Raw genomic sequence first — 24,038 nt, forward strand, 5'->3', positions numbered from 1 at the left:
ATCCAGTAATCAAGCTTTTTTGCAATCTTAGCAAGGTCAACATTCCAAAGCTCCAGAGGTGAAGCCTAAAAGGAAAAATGGATGCCAAGAAAGAAAAAAATTTCACCATGAGTAACCCATTTCCACTCAAACTAGTTGAGCCAGGGTGGAGCTAGCGAAAAAGACTGGTGGTAGTAGAGCATTTTATGCCATTAAATGGCAAAGCCAGAGGCTTGACAAAAAGTCTCCAGACAAGATAGTGCATTGTTGATGCTTTCCTCCTCTTCAAGAAGAGTAAGGAAGGAATCATTAGCAAAATGCCCATTGAAAAGCTGGGATGTAGAATCAGGCAAGGCAATACCACGAACCAGTCCCGAGGAAATAGAATGAGCAAGTAGGTACCCAAACCCTTCAATAGCAAGAACATAAAGCACTAGAGCTAAAGGGCAACCTTGCCTGATGGAGCGAAAGAGCCCAAAAGCCTCAGACTACGAATTATTAATGGTAATGCAAGCATTAGCATCACCAAAAAGCATCTCCATGGATTGAAGAGTTGGGACCAAATCCCGAAGCCTAGAGCATAGCTAGGATGAAGGGTTCTTCAATGTGGTCATAGGCTTTGGCAAAATCTATCTTCAGAAAGATAGCCTTCTGTTTGGACTTGCGAGCCCATTCCATCCCTTCCCAGATAGCAATAATATTATCAAGAATGTATCTAGCTTTGATGAAGCCAGTTTGCTCAGGTTGGACAATTAGAGGCAGCATGTGCTTGATTTTGAGAGAGAGTGCCTTGGCAATTATCTTATAAGCCACATTTAGAAGGGTGATAGGCCTCCAATTGCATATATCTTCCGGATAACCAGCCTTAGGTATGAATTTAATATTTCCTTTATTTATAATGGCTCCTAAGCTTTTAGAATGATACACTTCAAGATAGGCTTTGTGCAGATCAGGGCCAATTTGCTCCTAGAAGTGTTTGTAAAACTCACAGGGAAAGCCATCACACCCAGGGGATTTGTCATCTACCATAGAAAATGCAGCCTCTTTAAGATCATTGAGGGAAAGAAGTTTCTCACAAAAAGCACGCTGCTCCCCCGCAAGGCAATTTGGAGTGACAGAGATGCATTTTCAGAGAGCTTCTTCCTGGGCAGCCAAATTTCCTTATGAAGCAAAGACATTCTCATAATGATGAGCGAATGCTTGTAGGATGTCGAGGAGACTGGACAAAACAGTCGTGCCCTGTTTAAGTTCTTGAATCCCAACTTTGGTATGATGGGCATGGACAACATGAAAAAATTCCTTTGAGGCTTTGTCGCCAACCTCCAAGTAGTGGAGATGGGCCTTAAGTTGAGCTCCATGGGTAGCATAGTTGTCAGCAACTTTCTTGTCATGTCAAAGCTTAGCAAGCTGAACTTGCAGATCCACATCAAAGGGGTTGAGAGTGAGAGCCTTAGAAGCTTTTCTGAGGGAACGGGTGTTAGCTGCATAAGCCCTTTTTTGGAAAATGGCTACTTGACACCCATAGATGCACAGGAGTCACACAGTTCTTGCAATGGCATCATTCCACCATTGAATCCATCCCCTTTGAAAATGTGGACGTGGCTCCAAATTCCAGACACGTAAGATATGTGAGATGGTGGAAGCATGCATCAGCACTGACGTGTTGAGGAAAAACTGCAACTTAGCTACCTTGGGGATAGATGTTTGCCAAGTAATGCCAAAAATAAATGAGATAGTGATTAGATAAAGTGACATCTAACAGGGGAATGACAGGCAAATCTCGATCCTCAAAAAAGGAGAAAAAAGATTGCGCAGAGATCATGGCATGATCAAGACATTTTAATATACGATCTATGCCAGCTCAAAAGTTAGACCAAGTGTGCCAGACCCCACTACTCTGGTAGTGGTTAGTGTTGGGATCAAATAGGCCCAATTTATTACGCATGTAGTACCAAGCTGCTCTTTCCCCAGTTGTCTAATGAAAAGGTAGAATGCCTTCTTTGTTAGAGGCCACTTCTACCATATTGAAGTCCCCACACATGACCCAAGTAGCTAGAGGCAAATTGTCAGCCAGGCAGGCCCACAACTGGGCTCTTTCAATAGCATCATTGGAAGCATAAACATTAATGAATCCAAAAGAGTGATTGTTAATGGAAAGTAAAAGCTAAACAATTCTATGTGAAGGATCAATACCGTGTGAAATAATAGCAGAATAAAGGCGAGGTGACAGGAAAGTAACTACACCACCTTGGCCAGCATCATGTTGTGAGGAAAACATAACGTTGTCCTGCCAAATGATGCAGTAGGTAGCAGCAAGCATTAAACCATAGATCTTAACTCCTTGTAGACACAAAAAATCCAAATTACCAAGTCTATGACCGGTATCCTGGACATAGTACTTTCTGCTGAGGTTTGTGAGACCTCGAACATTCCATGAAAGGCAGTTCGTGAGAACTCTTCCATGTCATCCTTGTCCTCGAGAGAGGAGTAGCTATTTTGCAAGAAGGTAGGATTCAGGTGAAAGTCAAACGGGAAATCCGCTGAACTTATAGCTTGTCACTTTATCTCTAGTACCTTTGCATGTCCAGGAGGATTGCGAGAACACTGTGTTGCTGGTTGCACAATGGAAGAGATCGCAAGAGGAGTGCGAGCCCCGACCAAGGCAGAAGCCCTGGCGGTGGCCTTGATCCCCTGCGTGCTAGCAGGGTTTGAAACCTATGAAACCCCCAGAGGTGGAACTATCGAAGCCGCCTGCGTCCCCACGCTAGCTAGTGTAGACCCTCCTATGGGAATAGGAGGAACAGAGGCAACCACCACATAAGATTATTTGGGCAGAAAAGGGGTCAAGGCAGCCTTGCCCTTGCATCCAACAGTAACCCAATCTTCTTTTTTCCCTTTGGCTTGTTTGAAAGGTGCCTCTTTAGGCGCAGGTTTTGCCCTGGAGGTAACTAAGGGGAAATCTTGAATCTTGTGTTCTGCCAACTAGCACCTATAAAAGGTGTTAGGAAGGTTCAGGTAAAGCACCTTCTAAGAGAAGTTCTGCGCCCCAATCTAAATTTCCATGGAATCAAGAAGATCCTTGGAAAGATCAACTTCGATGCAAATGCAATGCTGAGGGCGAGCATTAAAGAAGTTCTCAAGCTCCTTGGTGACAACTTTTCCAAGGGTTTGGGCAATGGACTCAATGAAATGCCAACATGGCAAGGGTAAACCTAGGAACTTAACCCACACAGGAACCCTAAGCTTTTTATCATCCGAGATAGTAAAGTCTCGGGACCATTTTTGGAAAAGAAGCAGAGAAGAATAGATAGACCAAGGGTCGTTAGTGAAAACTGCCTTTTCTTGTGACGGGTTGGTGAAGCGAAATAAAAAAAAACCTTTGGTAAGGTTTTGCATAGCATCAAGGCAGACCCCATGAGGGGTCCAACTCTTGTTAACCCATTCTCTGAGCATAGCTTCAAGAGGAGTCTGACCCACAAAATACCCTATCAAGGTGTGGTGCTCTAACCAGTCACATGCAACATCAAATTCTTGCAAAGGAAGGATAATATTAGGATTACCTCGTGAAAGACCTTCAGGACAAACTTGCACGAGAATTTTTTCAAAGGCAGCGCCATGGCAATCCGAAGTAGTAGTGTGCACACCAGAAACAACTAGGTCACCGCTGGCTGGAGCTATTATAAAAAAGCCTAAAAACTCTCGTAGTAAATGTGGTTTGACAAGTGTTGCCTAGAGAAGGCAAGTTCACACGAAGAGACATACTCAAGACAACAGAAAGTTCGCATGAGGCAAGAAACCCTAGTAGAGCCCAATTTCTACTTGATGCCTATTATCATCACATGATTTTTTAAAGCACATTCTTTTAAATCTTTTCCATCTATGTTTGCTCCAGCAACTATCATTTTTAAAGGAATAATCTTTGATGAATTGAAATTTTTTTGATTTTATTTTAACAAATTTACAATTTTTATACTTTTTGGTTTTCATTTAATTTATCTTTTTATGTGATTTTCTTAATTAGTTTTTTAAATTTCTTTAGGATATTTTACAAAAAATAGATTTTGAGCTTTCAAGACATTTTACGAATATTTTTATGTGTATTGAAGACATTTTGCTAAAGTATTTATATTTTTTTAAGACACTTTTTTTAGATGTTGTATTAACCTTTTCAAGATAATTTTGATATCTTTATGGTTTTCTAGGGACTTTTTATGATTTTTTTATGTTTGTTTCAAATGTGTTTTCTTTTTAGGGATATTTTCAAAATATTTATTATTTCTATCTAGACTTTTATTAAGATTTTTAGCTATGTGCATACGTTATCCTCTAATCTATTGGTGAGAATAATTCCAACTCTAAATAATGTTCAGTAAATTACCCCCATTTATGCTGAAGGTTGTGTACTATTACTAATAAATAAATAAACTAATGTATGCACAGATAAGATGTGAAAGGTAGTGATGCTAAAATCAACTAGTCTTGAGCCACTAAATAGCAACCATGTTTTATTATAAATGGGTGAATGTTGTGTTATGAATGCAGATATGCAAGAAGATAGATGGTGCACATGGTGTATGTTTATTAGGTTCTCACCACGGTACTCACCCAAAGAGTTTGTTTGCAAGGTTTTCACTATAGAAATTTTTTTATTAAAAAAATCTATATTGTTCTTCATTTTATTATTATTTTTTAAATAATTTTCAAAATACTCTTCCATTTTTTTCTTTTTTCTTTTAATCATAAATAGTACATACATGATATGAAGTGGACAAAGGACTCAAACATCTTGCTCTTTGTATTATATACTCTTGAAGATGTACTATAATAGAGCATGGGTATCAATGGTATACTCAAAGATAATTGTACAGTGATAAAGGGGAGACAGAATGGATAAAAGTTAAGTACATTGGATGATGGAGTGCTAGAAGACTTGTTTTTGAGTGGGTGAGAATGTGGGAAAGAATAAAATTAGCATGCACCTTGAGGTATGGTGGAGTGATGAAGAAAAGTGATATTTTGGATTATCAGATGTAAAATGAGGAGTCGATGTAGATTTTATGATATAAGGACCCAAAATTAATTTTAAAATGGAAAATGTCTAAATAAACTTGATAGAAAATGTTGATTACTTTGAATTTTCTTTAGGATGTTGTGCTTTTATGAACCTCTACAGAATCCTCATAACCTTTTTTTTGTGGTTCCTTGGAAGATGTTGCTTTATTTCAATTTATCAATGAATTTGTTGAATAATACAAACTATGTAGAAATCTGTAAGTATTGTGAAAAATATAGAAAATAAAAACACTCAAACTAAGATTTGTATGTATTAAGATCCCCAATTAACTTTTCCAAAATAATTTTTAAACACATGAGAAATATTGAGCTTCATAAGATTCCAAATAATTTAAATTGGAGAGTGTTAGACAATAAAAATAAATAAATAAATACAATTACAATTATTTAAAATATAATAAACATAATTACAAATATCTTGATACTAAAATATGAGTCGAATGGTCAAGGAAATTCTCCAAACTATGGAACAATTGATAGTCAAGGGTTAAAACTTCAATATTTCCTCACTAGCTACCTATGAAGAGAACTTGGGTGTAGTTGTATATACTAAAAACAAGGGTCAACGAGAAATTAAAGAATATATAAATATGTTGAGTGTGTTCAAAATCTAGAATTAGCATTACAAGAATTCTTGTACTTAAGTTTTATAAATATCATTCATCTACAAGATTAATTAGCACTTAGTGATATCCTAATTTCAATTTAATTCAAGTGAGGAAATTAGCCCCATGCAATTGATCTAGAAGATCATCAATTTGAGGAATGAGATATATTTTATTCATTGCATGAACTTTTTCAAAGCATGTTAATTAATATAGTCACTATGTGTCATATTTCTTTCAAACTAATATAATGGGACTACCACAAGGAAATGTACTTGGTTGAATAAGACCATTTAAATTAACTCTTAAGTCTCTCATACAAACTTATGATGTTACAATATTGATCTCATGAAATTGGTAAATTTGTGTCTACAATGATGTCAGTTAGATGCTTCACTTGACAATGTTGCGGAATCCTTACTATTAAAGTGTACTCATTTTAATACCTTGCCAATATTACATCTATTTTCATTTTTGAACAAAGATGCTTTCTATTATAGGTTTTTTTTATCCTTGAGTTTTTTTCCTCTTCCAATCATATCATTAACAATACTAAGATTCCAAAGTGGAAAATCAAACATGTCTATTTTTACATTAACTAAAGGAATAAAACATTATAATGACTCTTTATGGGACCTATATTGCGATTGCATATTTAAGAATATTTTTAATTAACATTTATTCTAGACTTCTAAATATACATTAGAATATATGTCCACAACTTCTATATAAGTGTGGAGGACTTATTGCTTTGTATATTTTTCAATCCATCAATTTTATTCATTTTTTGAACATAATTCATTTTCAGATATAAATATGAGGATGCAAACCATGGATTCTTAGTGATCAAATGAAAAAAATCCCTTTGTTCATTAAGGCGATTTCATCTACATTTGCATTTGTGAAAAACTTAAACCAAGTTGAGAAAATCTTAATAATCTTTATAACATGGGTTGATTAGCTATTCCATTATTCTATTCAAGTGATTCCTTGTTTTCATCTATGGTGTTCTTATTTCTTTTGTATAAAATTATTCTTTCTATTTACTCAATCATAATAAAGTAGCATTGATAGTTTGATACAAGTTCACCTCATGTGTGCAAATTTCTCGAGTGGATTGTTAGATAGTTGTGTTAAAACTTACATAGTTTATTCAATTGTTCTCAATATATGCTTCCAACTTGCCATCGTGTAAAATTTTTAAAAAATTGTAGATGGTTCACTATAAAATTCAACTTATATAATCTTTTCTACATTAACTATTTGTGTCCTTATCAATCTATTTATAGTTTTCAAGTTGGTTTGAGTGCACTATTTAATTTTAATTATAGTAGGTATTTTTAATTTTAACATATTTTACAAATGAGAATTGAATTTTTTTTAGTGTTTGAGATCTAAGAATAGTTTAATATTATTTTAGTTGAGTTCATCACATAATCAATTCGGAGCAAACATTATTTATGTAAACATTAGAAAGAAAGTATTTGAGAAGTGAAATAGGCCATAAAAAGTATAAGACATCTCTATTTACAATTTACACATAATATATTCATAAGTAAAGTATGAATATAATATTAGACTTTTGAATCGTGACACAAAATAAAGTATGATAGTCACTAAAAAGATTGAACTTTAAAACTTAATTGGAAATGCTACACAACAACTTTAGAGGGAATATATACTCTATACAAACATTAAAGGGAAACAAAATATTAAAAAGCAAAAGAAATTAGAAAATGGATGTACAAGACATATAGTAAAAATTCAAAAATTGAAATTAGAGGTGTGAACATATGATTAAACTTTATCACACTAAAAATACATAATTAAACTATATGTTTACTAAAATAATTTAAATCTTGAATTTAAATACAAGAACTTCACATACCTTTCATGAAACATTAACAACAATACATTTTAAGTTCAAAATTAATATAAAAATTTTATGTTTTCTATATTGACATTATTTCCCCCTATCTATATATATTCCCACAACAAATATCCCCACTCAGAAAAATTAAAAGAGAAAGTATGCCTAATTATTGTGGCTTGTAAGAAACATTATTATTGCAATTTTGATGTAGTGCAATGCAAGAGAATCCCCAATGGAGATGTCCTAACCCCCATGTATAACCACATAGTGAATATAAATAATAACACAATATCTAACACCAATTCACAACTCTTTATTCATAAGACAATTGATTACAATCAATGTGTCAGGTTGTAAGGCCTTGCTAGTTATGGCCAAATACAAAGCAATTACAATAGTTCTTCAAGATCCAACTCAATTCCTAGCTAGCTCAGATCTATAACATAACAACAATTTGGTAGAAGTCTCCAAGATCTCAACTTGTGCTCATAAGCCACCAAGAAACCTCCTTGTTTCGAAACCACGACCACTAGCTCTTCTCCAAATTTGCATTCTAGATTCTAGCTCAAATCTTGCTCTCCATCTCCCACACTGAACTGAATTTCCTTCTTCTCCTTATTATTTATGCTTAACACACTACTCAAGCCCTCCTTAAATAGCTAGCTAAGCCATAAGTTGGCTAGTCAAGCATTTAATTACAATATAGGTCCACATTGGAAGAGTAAACAAAAACTATAAGAAACATGAACAAAACTAAATGAAAAGTTATATTTAGGTCCATACATGACCCAATAACATGTTTCTATCTTAACAAGATCCAATTCCTCATATGAAATTGCACAAGATCAAAACTCCCACGAAAACTACCCAAAAATTACCTGAGAAAAATTGCCAGATCTCCTCACTCTAATTGAGTAAAGACTTGTGCTTTGAACCAAAGGTAGTAATTTAGGTCCTCTACAACCCCTTAAGTGGGAAAAGGTTGATTCACCAAGAAAAAGTGTGCATCCATCCCGAAAGCTATGCACAAAAACCCATCATGAAACTAGCTGAAAATTAATACTCCAGGAGAATTTTCATATCTCCGAAATCATACTGAATTAAGCCTTATGCTCTTAACTAGAGTTAGTAATCTAGGCCCTCTTCAATCCTTGAGATTATCAGCATCTGAATCATTGTGCATAACTAGTTACACGATCTACAATAGGCACCCATAAACCAAAAAATATAGCTCCAACAATAAGGTAAAATGACTCTAACTTCGATAGAATAACTCCAATCTCTATGCCTTCATGAGAAAAGGTTCCCGAATATACCTAACCATGAAAAACACAACTCCACCAAAATCCAAGCTCAATGCTCCTGCATCAAGTTTTGATGAGAAACAACTTTAAAAGAAAGTACAGTACCTTACTCTATTGACCACCTAGCAAATTAGTTTTTATGCCAAATACATCAAATCCATGTTTCGATTGGTATATCACAATTTTTTTTTTGTTGTCAAGAAGCATGGGAATCTATGTTGTCAATTCAACTCTCCCACCTGACAACATCTACTTCTAATATAATTTGTTTTCTAGACTAAATTTTAGAATATTTTTAAAAAATGCCAGCAAGAAACTAAGCAAGAATTGATTAAAAGAAGAAAAACACGGACTTATAATGTTGAAAATGTGTGACCATAAAAATAGTCAAAGAAACATTCAACCAACATGCCATGTAAGTTGTGTTGAGCAATTGGATTAATTGACTTATATTTAACACACATGACTAAATTATATAAGAAAAGTCTTGAATTTCTTTGATTAAGGTTCATTTTGAAAAAGAACAGAATACTCAAGATCAGGTGAGTTGTTTGGAAGGAATAGAGAAGTGGATTGAAGACTTTTTAAAAGATTTATAGGTATGTACATGTTCTATCCTCTAATCTATTAGCAGGAATAATTCCACTTGTCAATCATGTTCAATAAATTACCCTATTTAGGTTGAATGTTATGTGTGTCTATTGATAAAAATAAAATAATGTATGTGCAGATAAGATGTAAAGGTAGTGATGCTAAAAATAAAAATCAACTAGTCATCAGCCACTAAATGACAACTATATTTTAGTATAAATGGGTGAACATTGTGTTATGAATGTGGATATGCAAGAAGGTAGATAGTGGAGCAACACCTTAATACACATGGTGCATGCTTGTTAAGTTCTCGTCATGGTACTTATTACAAGGAGATTTATTTGGTTGAATATGAACCTTTAAATTAACTCTTCAATCTCATAATTTTACAATATTGATTTTAGAAAAGGTCATTTGGTAAATTTGTGTTTACGATGATGTCAGTTCAATGTTTCACTTGATAGTGCAGTGGATCCTTATTGTTAAAGTAAATATATTTTAATGCTTTGCCAATATTTTTATCCCTGACTTTTTTCCTCTTCCAATTATATCATTAACAACAAAAAAACTACCTAGAGACAATCAAATGTGTCCATTATTTTACATTAATTAAACGAATAGATTTTGTAAGAATAGAACACTACAATAGCTCTTTATGGGACCTATATTGAGATTACATATCTGAAAATATTTTTAAATAATATTTGATCTAAATAAACATTGGAGTACACAACTACACCTTCTATATAAGTGAGGAAGCCTTATTGGTTTGTATGTCTTTCAATCTATCAATTTTATTCATTCTTTGAACATAATTCATTTTCAGATATAAAATTTGAGTCCATGAAAACCATGGATTTTCAAAGATCAAATAAAAAGAAATCCTTTGTTCATTAATGTAATTTCATGTACGCATTGGATTTTGTAAAAACTTGAACTAAGTTGAGAAAATCTTAATAGTTTTTACAATGTGTCAATTAGCTATTTAGTTATTCTATTCAAGTGACTTTTTGTTTTCATCTATGGTGTTTAATTTCTTTTGTATAATTTTTTTTTCTCTATTCACTCAATCATAATAAAGTAGCATCAATAGTTTGAAGCAAGTTCATCTCATGAGTGCAAATTTCTCTAGTAGATTGTTATAATTGTGTTAAAATTTACATAGTTTATTCAATTGTCCTTATTATAGGCTTTCGACTCACCTTCGTGAGAAATTAAAAAACTTGTAGATGATTCACCATAAATTTTAGCTTATTATAATCTTTTCCACATTGACTATTTCTATCCAATATCAATCTATTCATAGCTTTGAGTAGGTTAGTGTACATTTTTCAATTTTAATTATTGTAGGTGCTTTTAATTTTAACATATTTAACAATGGAGAATTGAGAAATTCTTAGAGTGTTTGAGATCAAATAATAATCTAATATGATTTTAGTTGGGTTCACCACATAATCAACTTGAGGTAAAAGTTATTTATGTAAGTATCAGAAAGGAAGTAATTGAAAGGTGAAATAGATAATAAATGTATAAGACATGTATGCACAATTTATACATAATATTTTTAGACGTAGAAGTATGAATATAATATTAGACTTCACAATCAATCTTGACACAAAATCAAGTATATCAATCACTAAAAAGATTGAACTCCAAAACTTAATTGGAAACATTGCATAATGATTGTGAAGGAAAAATATAATCTATATAAACATTAAAGAAAAAATCATTGGAAAAACCAAAATAATTAGAATTTATAAATGTACAAGTTATATATTTAAAATTCAAAAATTGAATTAGAAACATGAATATATAATAATAAGACTCTCTCACTCAAGGCACATTATTAAACTAACTATTCACTATAATAACTTATACAAGACTTCACATACCTTCAATTGAAAAATCGACAGCGACACATTTTAAATTCAAAATAAATATGAAAATTTTATATTTTTCCATTGACATCATTTCCTATATATATTTTTAACCTCATATAATACACTTCCCACAATGAATATTCCCACTCAAAAATATTAAAAGACAAAGTAAGCCTACTATTTCACAGATTTTATGGAGGACAACTCCAAAAGAAAGTACAGTACCTTGCTCCACGGGCAGCCCACCCAATTATATTTTACGTCGCAAATATTTACTAAGCATTCAAATCCATGTTTCGACTTTCTTTTGTCGTCGCGAAGAATGGGAATCTATGCTGTCCATTCAACTGTCACACATGTCGACATCTCCTTCTAATGCAATAAGTTTTCTTGACAAAATTTAAGAATGTTTAAAAATATATCAACAGATAAATGAGGCAGGAATTGATTAAAAGAAGAAAAACTCGGACTTATAATGCCAGAAACGTGTGACCATCAAAATAGTGGAAGAAATATTCATCAACCGACGCGCTAAGTAAGCTGTATTGGACAGTTTGGATTAACCGACTTATATTTAGCACATGATCGCATTATATGAAACGCGGTGATTAATTTCTTCGTGTAGAATAGAACATGAGGAGTGAGATGAGGTATGTTGTTAGGAAGGAATAGAAAGACCTCAGCATACGCGTCATCAGTGGAAAAGCAGTGGAACTGATTCACGCACAACAGTGATGGGGATCTCACAATATTTAGGCGATAAGGCTACTTATTTGGGGATCCTATGCCGGGAAGTGTTCTGTTCATGCCGAAAATAAAAAGTGATGGTTCAAGTCGGAGAAAGAGGGCGGTCAAAGACATTTGTAATTTCCTCGTGTGGATTTTGGGCCTGCATTTTATTGAATATTTGCGCCACCGTGGCAGTGGTAAGTAAGAACACCATCAGACTTCGCGCATCCTCTGAACCTCCAAAGCTAATGACGATGACAAAAAATCCATCAGGCGAAAAGTAATTTTCATGGGATATCAGGTGTGTAGCCTGTGGAACAGATGGAGGTTTCCTTCCGGTGGGAGTTCAGCGGTGGAGGCAGCATAGTAATCATGGAGATGCTCTTCCACTGCAACATCCTAGGCATCGATGGCGGGGGTTCAAACCTGCAATGCCCATTGATATGGGACGACGACGAGGTCCGATGCATCAGCTACAGGGATAAAATCATTGTTTGCCTGGAGCACAAGATTTATGTCTACAATTTGGCAAATCAGACTTAGTCTCATAAGTATGGTCAAAAATTTGCATTCCAGGAGATAGAGTAAACAGGAAACGAAAAATTATAATGATACATTGATCTTTCATCAAACTTTAGTCAACCATACTATTTCTATTTGTTGTGCTTAGACAATGGAATTAATCAAGGGCCCTCATCATCGCTTTTCCTAAATTTGTCTATATTTTTTTTGGAATTGAAACATTAACGAATATTGATTTATTGAAATTAATAGCCAATTTACACATTGTTATTGTTTTATATGCAAATATTTTTTTTGGAATAAAAACATTAATAAATATTGATTTATTGAAATTAATAGCCAATTTACACATTGTTATTATTTTATATGCAAGTACTTGTGTATCGGAATTTCATAAATATATTATATATGTGTGTATATACGTCTATTTATATTGTGCAATAAAATTTCAAATTGATACAAACAATCATCATGTCACCCTAAATGCCTATAGGCATGTACATGGTAGTTAAATACAAACTCACATGATCATGACCGTGAATTTAGGCTACCTCTGAAATTTTATTAGATTTATTATGTTCGCAATGTCTATCTATTTCTAGCTATTTGAAGAATGATAATGTGACAGTGAAACATGGAAGCATGAGGAGGAGAATCTCTATTTCTAGCTATTTAAAGGAGCCCAACTCCTCAAAAATGCCTATTTTAATCTGTTACATCCAAAAACTACAAAATATCTATTCTTTGGCTTTAAATATAATATATAATGTGTCAACACAATTTTTTTGGGCACATAGTTGGCTCAATTTTGTTTGGATCTATGGATATAAGAGCTATTAGAGCCTACCATGTCATATATGAAGCTTGTAAATGATAGATATAAAGTTTAAAACTTATTAATAACTACAACCTTCACAACTTTTCTAAGATAATAATAATGTATCAGCAACAAAAGGATCTTTTCTTATTTAACTGAAACTATAATTTCTATCCAAAAAGCCAAGTCTATTTACAAAAGAATAACTATCAAACAAATTCATATATACATATACTACCTATGAAGTGATGAGAGACCATCAATAGTCCAACAAAATGTTTGTACCAGGCCTTATTATGGAGAATATGGTTTTATTAAACCTCTTTAATTAATGATCTAGTTTTTAGCCTGCAACAATAACGTCAAAAAGCATATAGTACTACAAATGAAATACCAACTTTGTCAAGACAATATAATTTATTGCATGAATGAACCCACTTGAACTAATTTGGGGGTTTCAATCTTCCTGCACCCCCAATCTTCCTTCCATTCAAAAGTCTTTATATGTACAAATAGAGACTCATCTTGAACAGAGGATCATTGGGTGAATCAGAGCCAAGAACAATTTGGCATTGAATTGAAGTCCAAGTGATGGAGAATCAAGTGAGAAATGGGTTGGAGAAAGAGTAGAAACACCCATGATTTCTTCCTATTGATAATACCGAGTCCTAGGCCCATGTTCAAAGCATTGAAATGCTTCTACCTCAAAATGATGGAATGTATGGAAAATGCTTTCTTTATACATGGAGGAAAAGTAATGTAAAAAAAAGATAATATTAGTATAACTAGTACAACTCGAGTATAGAACACTATGTTTCTTATTAAAATGAAAGTCTGCTAGTAAATTATGTATGCAATTGAAAATGAATCAAAACCATCACATATATAATTAACTTTTCGAAGACAAATATTCCCACCATCACAAACAACACATACACAAAACGAGAATATAATTTTGGAAGTACATAATATTCATATTATGCTCAAGAACAATAACTTGTATTTGACTAATTACAACTTGTAGTCCTTATGTATTTTAATGGTACCATGAGTTAAGCTTCGTCTATATCTAGAAAGCTATTAAAAAGTCAATTTAGCATCATAATAGCTGGAAGAAAACCCACAAAGAAAAAGGTATTTATAAATCCGCTTGGCCACATTGTCCAATACATGTGAAATAGTAGCAAAGTTTCCAGTTGCTTCCTTCAATTTTTACCAGTTCAACAAATAGAACACAACACTACAAACTTTGCTCAATAGCCAATATCTTCACAAATTTTATGGAGCAACTAGTAGACAATGAAAGAACACATTAAAAATAATCAAAACACTCCAACAAAAGGTTTACTATTACAATCACAACTGTTCCAACAATGAAACAATAATAGTGAAGATTAACAGTGATGGAAGGCATATGAAGAGCAAATAACACTTATCATCTAATATATGGCATGTTGTCATACGAGGATGTTACATGTAATAGAGTATTAAGTGCAGTTTTCTTTTTCTGTCTATTAACATTGAAGTTTCCACAAATAAAAAAAATTCATAAGGACTAAAATTATCTTTATGGAATTCCTAAACAGTATAGCCATCAACCAAAGCTTTAAAAATTGAATTCAATGGATAGAAATTTTGTAGCAATTATTGTTTCTTTCTATATTTTAGTAGACATCATAGGAAAGGTGCCCCTCTTAATGGAATCCAATTAAGAAAGAAAAGGTGCAATTCAATACAAAAGTATGACAACGTCTTTCAACTTGAAAGAAAAAAAAAATTGGCATTTAAATGTTTGTTTTGAATAAAACCATTACAATCCTCCAAATTTATATCTAATATAATCTTCCCTCGCTAAGTCATCCATCTCTAAGAACCAAATAGCTCTTGTTGGTTCTTGCACAAAATTATCAGATGCGATAGTCATAGTCTATCGACTGATTCCAGGGATGGCTTTCAAAGCAACAAATAAATTTGCAGCATCTTTCTTAGTATCCTCTTTATCAAATTTGATGGTGTGCAACTTATTGATTCCCTCATGTATCTCATGGATTTTTTCAGATATTACATCCAAAGAAGCAACCATGCTTGCCTTCCATCTCTTTGGCCTCTTTGACATTGATGGGGAAGGATTGTTTCTAGTGGATGTAGTGGACTAATTTGATTGAATGTAATCTTCATCTAATTCATCAGCCACATTTAGAGGTGTATTAATTTCCTCATCATCACCCAACTCAATAGCCTCATCAAAGAGGTTACCATCTTCAACATCTTATGCCGTTGCAGCTACATTTTCTTCTACCATGTCATTTCCCACAATGATTGCTAGATCATTAAAATAGGTGAATGGTTGCCTCCTATACACTTTTGCAATCTTGAATTCATTTCTCTACACATTGAAAAAATTAAATAATTATATGTTTGTTTGAAATTAGAATGGGACATGAATTTCAAGAGGACGTTACCTTCAAAATTTCATCTCATACACTATCCTTAGCATCCATGCACTCTGTTGTCTCATTCTAAGCAAACTTGCTTGTATTGTGGAACTCCTTCATAACTCTATACACTAACTTCCATGTTTTCAACTTATTTTTAAAGTTCTCTCTTCCAAGATTCAACTTTAACTCTTCATTGAATCTCCTCTCTATCATTGCCCACACTTATTTCCTAAAACCTCCTTCACCTTTCCTTCCTAGAGTAACTTGCTCAAGGAGCAAGTCTAGAAGTTTCTACTCCATACCTCTAGTCCACAACACTTTTGGACTTCAAGAAGAACTAGAAATGGGGGTAGCAATAGGGGTTGAAATGGGGGGCATATGAACATCCTTGTGTATGCTCGTCAATAGATTTGTGAAAGACATTTTCAACTTTGAAATAAGCAGCTGTTATATCGCTGCAAAACTTGCAATAAGTAATGTGTTAGTAATAAACTTGCAAAATAGTTTTAAATCACTTAATCAATAGTTTAAAGCATAATTCTGATTTGGAATTCATATATCACAGTTTTAAATCACTCAATCAGCAATTTGAAAGCATAACAGTAATTTTGAATCACAATTCCTCAATCACATTTTAAAGTCAATTAATCAATAGTGTAAAGCATAAAAATAATTATGATTCACAATTCCTAAATCATGCTTTAAAATCACTTAATCTATAGTTTAAAGCATAACAATAATTATGTTTCGCAATTCCTAAATCATAATTTTAAATCACTTAAAATTAGTAGTATAAAGCATAACATTAATTATGATTCAAAATTCCTAAATCATAGTTTCAAATCACTTAATCAATAACTTAAAGTGTAACAATAATTCTATTTTGGAATTCATGAATCAACAGTGTATAAAAAGTGTCAATTTGAGTATTGTAGCTATTCAAAAGTGAGGAAAAAAGTGTAAATGCGAGTAAAAAGAACAAAAAATTTTGATATAGAAAAACTAATGTTGAGATCTATAATCCTCCCACATCCTTCTTGCTATTTCGTCTCAAGAATTTCCCCAATCATCTCTATCTTGTTGAGTCATCCCATAAGTTTCAAGAATTAGCACATTTATCCCATCACAATCATCATCCTCTTCAAATTTTGTATCAAGTGGAATACCATCCTCTGCTCTAATGAAATTATGTAGTATGCAACAAGCTATCACAATCTTTGTTTGATTCGTGATACCTTAGGATGTCACATGCCTCAAGATAGGAAAACGTTGCTTCAAAATACCAAATGCATGCTCAATCACATTCCTAAGAGAAGAGTGTCGGTGGTTAAATAGCTCATGTGCACTATTGATTGGGTTTGCTTTGGAAAACTCTTTTAGGTGGTAGCGCATACACTGATATGGGGTAAGAAATCTAGGAACATTTGGATAGCCAGCATTAACTAAATAGAACTTTCCTATACAAAGGAAAAAGAATATTATAGATTCAAAATTGCATAAAAATTATGGTTGAAAATAATGGCGATATAATCATTAAAATTATGATTTAATATACTTGGGGGAACTAGTAGTGGATCCACTCTTGAAAGAGCCGAAGCAAGAACACAACTATCTACAGCTGACCCTTCCCAACCAGAAAGAACATATTGAAACTTGTAGTCAAATGAATAGACACCAATTATATATTATAATAGGTTTCCTTTTCTATCACGATATTTTGCTTGGTTTTCCACCTCAACAATAACTGGTATATGCTTTCCATCAATTGTTCCAATGTAATCCTAGTGTAAAAAATATTATTGTTATATATGTAGCAATAGACTCAAGCAACAAAATACATGACAATATGAGATTTACCTTGAAGTATGGATCGAAACAGTCCTTCCCTATAATTTCTAAAGGAGTGTTTGGAGAAGGGGGAAAAAAGTAACTAGTATGGAGTGATATGACCACCTTCAAGACCTTGTGGAAGTAGTGAATCACTATCTCTCCTGAGTGACCAAAGTTATGGCCAATCTTACGATTCCTTAGATTGTGGCCAAGAGTATGTAGCAACATAACTATTTGTTCTTCCAATTTCATATTTATCATATATTTAATGCTCCCTTTCTCCCTTAGAATATTGGCAAGTTTGAAGAATGCTCCTCTACTCATGTGTATTTGATCATGGCAATCCATCTCATTGGAATATATAAGACATTTATAAAAAGGATAGGCAACCCTTCTTTGCTTGCCCTTGTGTCTTTTAGCATCTTCTAATGCTGCCAATGTGAATATTGGTTGGGCTGCAAGCAAAATGGAAAGTACATGAAAGAGCGTGATCTTCCTAACAATGCTTTCATAAATTTGTATATCATTAGTAGGATCCATTGAATGCCGTATAACATTTTAATGGAGTTATCAGTTGATATTCACATATAATTTGTATGTGGTATTAAAAACATTACTGTAGAGTTATTACAAGGAAAAGGACAAATAAACAGTCAATAATGTCAATTAGTTTCATAATCAATTATGTCAGCCAACAAGTGTAAATCTACCATTACAAATTGCAATAAAGAATATTTCTTCACATTATTCCTCTACTATTGTTGGCATGCCTTTTGGTTCTTTACATTTTCTCCTACACTCCAGATGAAGATAGGTTGTTTTCATGAATTATATTTTTCACTTTCTCCATTAATGCCTTTTGAATATGGTAGTTTGTAGCATATTGTTAATCACAATGTAATTTATCATTCATATACATTGTAAACTTCAAAGACTATTAACTTATTGGGTGAGTTAATGATGGTATGTTCATTCATATAGATAGCAATGCAAATGTGAGTTTTGTGTCTTGCCATTGATAGATACTATGATATTCAAGTTGTCTTTTGGTTGTGGGTAGTGGTTATAAAATGTGACCCTACTATAAGGACTAAGATGCAAAATTTGTTTTCCTACACTCATTTGCTTAATAGAATTGATTTGTTGTTTTTTAGGCCATGGATACCAGTAGTGGAAATAAAGATTTTGATAGTGGTAATACTAGTGTTGGTTTTGGGTTGTGCTATGCATTTATCCTATACCTTACTCTGAAACATAAGGAAATGATAATGAAAGGGAAATATGTGATCTGAGTGCAGGTAAGAGAGATTGTATAATCTCTATTATTCCATTTTTTTACAACATGGTCCATAACCATATTTGATTTTGAATTTTCTAAGTAGTAATCCCATTAATGCCCCTCCTTTGTTTTTGTTTCTAGAATCAATTGCAATATTGATTGAATATTTTTGGTGAATGCACAGAGGTTGTAGTTACAATGTGGATGTCCTATTATGCTACTCCTTTGTCTTGAAAGGATTTTTTATGTGTTCTGTGCTTATGCATAACAGCAATATTAATTATGAATCGGGTTCTATTCAAGAAAATGCTATGCCGACCAACCATGTTAAGGAGCCAAAGCTTGCAAACATAATAATGGAAAGCGAAGAGGAGTTACTAGGAACTTTCTCAGTGTATAATCATAGAAGCTTGCATCAACTCAAGCAAGCACATCATAGAGTAAACCAAAATAATGTGATGAAGGAGGAGTTCAAATAACTTTTCAATAAAGGAAAGAAACCTGACATGAAAAGAACAAGGCTAAAGAAAAAATCTTTTGATCAGAAGGCTAGGGTTCTTGATACCCATTAATGTTTTTTAGGGCACTTGATTTTGGGAGCTATTTGCCACACTTTTCCCTTTCTCCACTAACCTTTTTCTCTCCACTTTCTATAGGTATTTGTGATGAAGTAGTGAATTTTGTATTATTGAGGACCTGTGGTGGAATCATGAGCATAATTTTTTTCTAGGATTTTTTTCATCACAGCTTTTGGTATGAATACTGTAATCATGTAAGGGGGAGTGAAGTATAACAGGAAAGAATAATAGGATGTAAACGATGCTAGTAGGAACTCTAGAAAATTTGCATCAGTTCCAATTCAACTTCTTGGTAATATTAAGGAACATCGACGATAGCTTTATAAATCTTTGTACATTTTTATTAGGGTTGTATTTTAGTCTCATCTATATCTGATCTTTATATATTCTGTTTGCAAGCATTTTCTAATGAACATGGTGTCCATGCCTCCTGGGGTTGTTTGTTATTTGTGCACACAATCTTACATACTCAAAACTGCAAACATCTAATTTTTACTTAATGATGTGTAAGTTGGTCTTTTCCCACTAGTGTGATGATGTAAGATGTTTACAATATTACTAGCATTAATCACACTTGAATTATAGCAATTCAGAGCAAAAACATGCCAATTTTATAGGCTTTTGAAATTGGTCTTTGTCTTTAAGACATAGACCATTCACAGGGATTCATTATCTCTAGGTCAAGTATGGTAGGAAAGAAGTAGGACTATTGATTTTGATACTAGTGACAAACTCTCTTTTCATTTGAAGTAATGGATAAACTAGTGATAAATTATCCACGGAGATAAAATGCATCTTTCAGGTAGAGTAAATTTGAGAAATTTGCACATCAATAGAGGTACTACTATTGTTTCAAGGGCTGCAAAACCTCTATCAATGTTTCTTTTTAAAGATGCCCTTGTTCTTTCACGTTCAAAATTGGACTTTTCTAATCAATACAAAAGAATTTCTCTTTAGGCAATTGAGCAGATAAACATCCCAATTTTATGTGATTTTTTTCCCGAAGTAGCTAGTATGCTTCACATTCAATATTTTACATTTTTTTTCAAAGAATTTTCTCAGTATCCCACCATTTAGAGTAGTTTGTTTTAGCTCAATCACAGGATTTACTTTTTTAAAAGATTGGTTTGTTTTCCAACCAATAATGCATTCTCTTTCCCTTTTTGGAATTTCATACAAATTTTTATCCATACTACATTGTGCCAACACACAATACAAGATAATTAAAGTCTAGATAACATGGTTATAGTTTTTTATTCTTTAGTAGTTGGTCCATATTCTGATGATACAACTTTTCTGATTTAGTTTTTATCCAATTAACCTCTGTACAGTCTCTTCAGTATTAGCATGCCGAGACAATGAAAGAGGATTCATATAGAAACCTAGTATTAGGCTTTGAGGAATGAAGTTGAGAACAGTCTCAATAAAGAGAAGACAATTATTTGGGATAGTCAAGCGTGCATTGTGGGTTTCTATGTAGGGATGCTATAGACAGGATGTTAACACTACATGTTTTGGGTTTGTAGTCTACTATGTCACAAAACTACCAACACTTTTATACTCTTCTTTGTATCGAACATTCTCTACACATAACTAAATCTAGACATTGAAACCCTCAAAAGTGGAACTGAGGAAAAATCCATAATTAAAATACATGGAAACCAGTACAGACACCAATTTGGTATATAAAGCCTGCATGGAAATCATATTTGAAAACACCCATTTCAACAAGTCCTAGATGTCTAATTTAAAAAAAAAATGAAAGAATATATGTCAAACAATATTGATGATAAGAATAGATCCAAGATTTCTACTTTTATTATTTTTTAGCATTAAAATATTTATAACTTTTGTTAGTTCAGATTTATGCTCTTGTTTTGCCAACATTTTATTGCAATATTAAAATTTTATATTTTATATTTTCAAACACTGAATATTAAGAATAGAAGGAAAGAATATGTCTTGAAATTAAGAAAAGAAGGAAAGAAGAAACAATGAATAGTATTGGAGATACCATTATGACTGGGATTCAAGTGAGAGATGATCTACACAAACAAAATCTATATTTAATCACAGGTATGTCAACAAATAAATCAGAGAACAGAATAATTGATTTTAAAAAGACGAAATTGACAATCCCAGACGTCGGAAACTCGTGAGCATCGAAATAGTCCAAGAAATATATATTTGGTAAATTGGGGAGATGTATTCATCAACCGACGCGCTAAGCATGTTGTATTACACAGTTGGATTAACCGACCGCTATTTAGCCCACGTGATTAGAAGGATACGAAGCGAAGCATTTATTTTCTTCCATTAAATTCCACTATAAATTAGAAATTAGGCCCGAGTTCAGGTCGGTCGTTACGAAGAAATACAAAATAGTGGTTGTACACGCATAATGCATATCCATACTTACCAGCAAGCACGCGCGAGGAAGATTTTCGCCTCCCGTAATAATATTTTGCAAAGAGACATGTGAACAAATTACATGGGCATCAAACAGGTCAGGTCGGTGACAAAATCACGAGAAATGGCTATGTTATATAAACATGACGAGTGCTAATCTTTTATCGGCAGGTCAGATGAGGATCAAGCATTTTCTGCAACGCATCTATGGCAGTTACTATAGTTTTAGGCTTGGTGGTGGCGTTAATATGTGGAGTTTTCTTACTGAGGCGGAGTAAATCGTGTACTGATTCTTATGGACTCGAATCATATGCTTTCATTGGCTGCTTGATTCCCTTCTGGAAAAACCAAAGCAGGCTGTGTGAATGGTACACGGAGCTTCTCAGAGATTCCCCCACGCAGACCATGACGCTTAAACGATTGGGCGCCATTACGACTTGTGACGGCTAATCCGGAGAACATGGAGCATATCTTGAAGACCCGATTTGAGAATTATCCCAAAGGTCGGATTTTTAATGAGATTCTGCATGATCTCCTCGGCAATGGTATCTTCAACGCAGACGGAGAGTCGTGGAGATTGCAGAGGAAGATTGCGAGCTACGAATTCAATACCAAATCCCTGAGAATTTTCATTGTCGATTGCGTGCAGTCCGAGACCACGGATCGTTTGTTGCCATTTCTGGAGCAGGCTTCTGATCAAAGTGGGAGTTTTCTTGATTTTCAGGACGTTCTGCGGCGGTTTTCGTTCGACAACATCTGCAAAGTAGCGTTCAGGATGGATCCCAACTGTCTCGACCTCACTCTCCCTAAATCTGAGTTTGCAGAGGCCATGGACCTCGCCAGTTACCTCAGTTCCAAAAGAGCGCGGTCTGTGATCAGCCTGCAGTGGAAACTCAAGCGGGCTTTCAAAGTCGGATCTGAAAAGACTCTGACCCAAGCAGTCCGTGTTGTTCATGAATTTGCGAGAGACATAATTCGAAGGAGAAGATGCGAGGAAGGAAAATCTCAAACCAGACTTGCTCTCGAGATTCCTCCAGCTCAGTGAAGGAGGCCTTGACCGCGAGGAGTTCTTGCGAGACATTATGGTGAGTTTCGTGTTGGCGGGCAGAGACACGACGGCGTCTTCTCTGACATGGTTCTTCCGGCTCCTTTCTTCGCATCCCCAAGTGGAGGAACGCATTTATGAGGAAGTGAGGAAGATGGCGGCGGTGTCGTATGAGGGGATGAAAGGGCTGGCATATTTTCATGCGGCGCTATACGAGTCGATGAGATTATACCCGCCTGTTCGCTACGACTCGAAACAAACGTTGCATGACGACTGTCTCCCCGACGGGACGTTGGTGAGAAAGGGGAGTTGGGTGACATATCATCCGTTCGCGATGGGGAGGATGGAGAGCATCTGGGGTGGAGATTGCATGGAGTTCAAGCCAGAGAGATGGATTAAGGACGGCGTGTTTCTTCCGCAGAGTCCATTTAAGTACGCAGTGTTCCAGGCAGGAGCGCGCATGTGTTTGGGGAAAGACATGGCGCTGATTCAGATGAAATACATCACGGTTTCTGTGATTCGGGGATTCGGTCGAGAGTTGATCCCCTACACGAGGGGCTCTGCGTCCCGAGTTTAACAACGAGTAGCTCATGATTGCCTATTTTGTGACGTCGGTTGTATCTTGGAATTGTGCTTACCATGTGAAATGTATATTACTTATAACCATGTGTTTTGAAAATTAATGCCTGTAAGACTATTTGACTGTAAGGAGATTATAGCGATCTTCATTTACCAACGTGACAAGTTGCTTTTTCAGTTGATTAAAAATGGACAAGTTGCTTTGTTGGTTGGCTAAAAATGGACAAGTTCGTTTTCTTTTGCTAGATTAAAAATGAATGCACGTGCAATTTGGAAAATATACAATTGGAGGATAGGAATATTAGGATATTAGAAAATATAACTATTTATATTTAAAAGTTCTTTAAATCTTTAAATTGGGTTTGGGAATGCCTTCTAAAATCAAAATCTGGTTGTTAGTTGAGCATTTTACTAGTGAGTTGATGCGATATCATAGAGGAGATAGTCAAAAAGAAACTCACATCAAATCTGAATCTACACTTGAGGACCCACATCTGTGAGAAGACC

The 24,038-nt window shown here is 34.1% G+C and overlaps 1 pseudogene; it reads left to right on the top strand.

The window, feature by feature from the left end:
- The first annotated feature begins 22,090 nt into the window (after positions 1-22,090).
- Positions 22,091-23,706, top strand: LOC149570739 (cytochrome P450 94C1 pseudogene; annotated as a pseudogene).
- The last annotated feature ends 332 nt before the right edge of the window (positions 23,707-24,038 follow it).

This window comes from Cupressus sempervirens, chromosome 3, assembly GCF_028749045.1.
Source record: "Cupressus sempervirens isolate cs-2001-9-10 chromosome 3, ASM2874904v1, whole genome shotgun sequence".
NCBI classification, from domain to species: domain Eukaryota; kingdom Viridiplantae; phylum Streptophyta; class Pinopsida; order Cupressales; family Cupressaceae; genus Cupressus; species Cupressus sempervirens.